Source organism: Aptenodytes forsteri, unplaced genomic scaffold (genome assembly GCF_000699145.1).
Source record: "Aptenodytes forsteri isolate BGI_AS27 unplaced genomic scaffold, ASM69914v1 Scaffold80, whole genome shotgun sequence".
Classification (NCBI taxonomy): domain Eukaryota; kingdom Metazoa; phylum Chordata; class Aves; order Sphenisciformes; family Spheniscidae; genus Aptenodytes; species Aptenodytes forsteri.
The window spans coordinates 1900815-1904932 of record NW_008795026.1 but is presented as its reverse complement, the minus strand read 5'-3'; positions in this window follow the sequence as shown (position 1 = coordinate 1904932).

The window sequence follows — 4118 nt, the reverse complement described above, 5'->3', positions numbered from 1 at the left end:
TTATTTTATTTTATTTTATTTTTTTTTATTTTATTTTATCTTTAATCTGTTGGAACACCAGTAGCTCTAAAATTCAAGGTGCCATTTAAATTTGTTTTCTCTTCAAACTCCACATATAAGGATCCAGAAATTTTCTCATTGCTATTACTATGCAATGATTTGGGGCTAACAGAAGTGGATTTACCATGTTTTTGCCGCATCCTTTGCTCTATTTTTAACCATATTTAGAACAAATGCCATTTGAATATTTATTCTCCTGTGCTTTCAAAAGGGTTGACAGATCAGGCTTGTGCTAGCTAATTTGAACATCCTGAATGCCTGGCACCTAATCTATATTTGCCAAGGAGGGCAGCAATGGCAAGTCTTGTTTCAGTCCAATTTTCCGTTGCTGCCAGACTCAACACTGATTTCTCTAGGTCATCGCCTGTGGTCCAAACGCCTCCTGTAGTTACAGACGCCCAGAGAAATGCCCAGTGACTAATTCCTCCCTCTTTTTCTTTATATATATTTCTTTTGAGAGCCTGTAGCAGAACTGCAGAAGAAGCATAGACAGGTTCTTGACTCAGCTGCTTGAAGGGGCCGGCATGGTGGCACAAAGGTTTTGGCAATCTGCGGACCCAGTTTAACTCTGCGAGGATAATCCTAACCATGCACGAGCTGCTTCTTATTAACACTAGTGGAAATTGCAGAGAAAGCAATCAAAATAAAGAAAGGCAGGTCTTTCTGCTAGTTGCTCTATATACCAGGTTGCAGATGTTACACATCTTCAAACTGTCAAGTGAATGCATCTCTTATTATTTCCTGCTTACACCCATTTGCAGGCAAAATTCACTTTTTACATCTACAAAGATCTTGGTCGAAATACGGTCACTTCCACCGTCATTTTAAAGCACAGAGACCATTTTTGCCCTACTGAAGCTCAAATCTCTTTTGGTGAATCTGTACTATTCAGACTTCTTGAATCAGAAAGCCATTTTATATGTTATTTTTCACTTGAATATAATGTGAGATACTGTTATTCTGGGAAGGTAAAGCAGGAAATGAATTATATTTTACTTGAGAAGAAAGTATTTTTGATAGAAAAAAGAACTCACTTGCCTAGAGGTGTTATTATGTCTGCTGAAACCGAAGTGCTATTCAGCTACCCTTAAAGCAGCTTAATGTGCACACAGAAAAATTATAAAGCAGAAACTCTGTCACTAACTCTCTAGTGTAATTAATTCACAGTATCCACCTCCTCCAAAGTCATTATACACTTGATAATAAATGCTCAGAACCAAACACATGATATTTTTTTTCTACAGCCTATTATGGCTGACATCAAAAGAGTTAGGAGAGCAGAAATCACATACAATTTGAGTAAACTAATTTGAATGCACTGCATCTGTTCAATGATCAAAACAATGTGTGGAATTGATGAGGTTTTTTTCTTTTTTTTTTCCTTTTTTAGTTTTCCTTTTCACACTTTCAAGGGTGATTTATGTTATGATTTCCATACTAATAGCCACAGTTTGTACATTTTGAATGAGCTCATAAGAGATCTAGTGAAAAACAAGGAGAGAAATAATGTCTACATGAAAGTGCAGAGGTCATATAATTTCATTCTGAGCAGTACATAACTGATACTCCACCAAACAAAATGGCAACACCCTCTGGCAAACTCCTATAGATGTAAAGGTGTCATGTCATGGAGAAGAAGATCAGAACTGCTAACTTATTGGATCCAGAAAATAGACCTCCTCATCACTTTCTCCAGTTTTCAGATTGCCCGGTGCCAATCGATTAAGGAGATTACTCAAAAACTGGGTTTTAATGACCTCCTGCTGTATAATCTAGAGGCTTGGGTTGTGGTTATAGTAAACAGAATAAGGTACGTGCCGAGACATCCCTTTGGTCCACTCTGAAACTGATATACAAGACAGTTATGATGAACCAGTATCTGTTGCCACCCTGTGCTATACTATAAGACTATAATGTACCGTATGCTACACTATAGGACTACAGGATTCTACCATTAATATGGATAAGGCCCCAAATACTTACGGAGATGAGGAGATAAGGTGAAATCAAGGCTTTTTTTTAGCAAGGGGGGAAAAGAAGTTCTCTATCTTTAACCAAGTTTTGGGTTTGTTTTGTGGGGGAGTATTTGGGGTTTTTTAACATCAAGCATACCTATTAAAAAGAGGTAAAAGAGCACTGGTTTGCATGTGCAAGAGCACAATGAAAGCGTGCAGCTTAATGGATGTTCTGGGAAGGGTTATGCTCCCCTTAACTCAGACCACAAGAGAGAAGAATAGTTCAGGATATGATGCATGTGTTCTAATTTAATCCTTTAAAAGGTGGATGTCTAATTTTAAGACAGTTGCTGCCTTTGACATCCATGGAAGGAATTAAACACTTCCAGGGAACCATACAAAAATTCATCAGATGAGCAAGCTCTGGAGGAAACTGCTTCCAGTGACAGAGGAGAGCAGAGGGTGACCAGCTATCTCGGAGGCAGACATCTAGTCCTTTGGACTCTATGTCTTTGACAGAGAAAACACAGAGGAAGCAGTTTAATATCTGTTCCGTACCTCTTCCAAAAGAAAGAGTTACTTTCAGCAGGATTTCATATGCTCTCTTAAATTAATAGCAAAATGTCAGATAGTTTTGTACATGAAGGCACAACCCAAAGCTAAGTAAAGCTCATGAAAAATGTTCCTTTAAATGAATTTTGGAAGACGTTCTTCCAAAAGCATGGACATACATTTTTCTGTATAATTACGTTAAATATGAACTGATTAGGTGCAGAAACAAATTCACAAGTGTGAACCACTCAGAAGAGCCGCTCCTTTAATTTTAATTAGTTTTACATGGGTAACTGTAAATTCCTTAGTAAACTGAATAATCCTGTTGGAGAAACAAAAAATAAAGAGAGAGAGTAAACATCCATACTACATCCTTCAGCTGAGAGGAAAGGAGAAGGGCTTTTAGAGTATGCAATACAGTGAGTTAAAAATAAGCTGTATGCTAGCTATTACCCCTTGATAGTTGCTTTGGATACCAAGGATCATTACTCTGTCTGTTTGTGTAATGTGAGAAATGGAATTAAGATTTCATGAACATAGTTTTATACTCAAGGGAGGTTAATAAATATGCCTAAGTTAGGAGCAGTAGTTTTAATAAAGAAAGAAATTAATTAGATTACCTAGAAACATTTTATTGTGTCTTTTAAAATCCAAGTGGTATTCAGTTACCCGTAAAGTAGTGTTAGCTGATAAAAACAAAATTATTTAACTATATACTACTTTGTTGTTTAATGCACTGAGAATATACTGCTTCTTCAGTGTTTTACTGAAATGGAATGGTGATTATTACTAAAGCTGATTTTGCTTGGCTTTCTTTTCGAGGAGATCTTTAAAATACTTACATATTTATATTGAATTAATTTTATGGGAAAGACCCGTAGCAGGACATCTCTGCCTTTTTTCTGCTGAGGACGTAGAGTTAGCTATGCTAATTTACTTTAGGTGAAAATTCTGAATGTTTTAAAACAATTAAGTCTCTGAAGACAAAACTGTATCCTAAAAAGGGGCAGCACTGCAGGCTTCCTTTGCAGTCTCTAAAACTCCATGTTCAAGGAATTATTTATAGATACAGTCTCTTTCACAGTTTCTCACATGAATTTAATCTGAAAATTAGAAGAAGAATTCTAAAGAACAGGGCAGAGAGTTTCTGGAATACTCAATCTTGTTGTGAGAAATTGAAAATAGGATCTTAGAAAGTGTTAATGAAGCTGCAGTACAGAAACTTTTTTCTTGATCTCAAAAAAATCTAGGTACCCAAATTCTCTGTATATAAATTTTTCAACTTTGCTTCTTTTCACAGTAGATGTAAACCATCTGAGATATGGGATTATGGAAATTTATTGTGAGATTGATGTTATCTACTCATAACATGTATCCAGTCTAAGCTGTCTCAGTAACAGTATCTGCAAAGGGAAGGGGATCTCCAGAGGGTGGCTCATCCCATCCACTTTGGGGGTTCATAGAATCATTTAGGTTGGAAAAGACCTTTAAGATCGTTGAGTCCAACCGTTAACCTAACACTGCCAAGTCCACCACTAAACCATGTCCCTA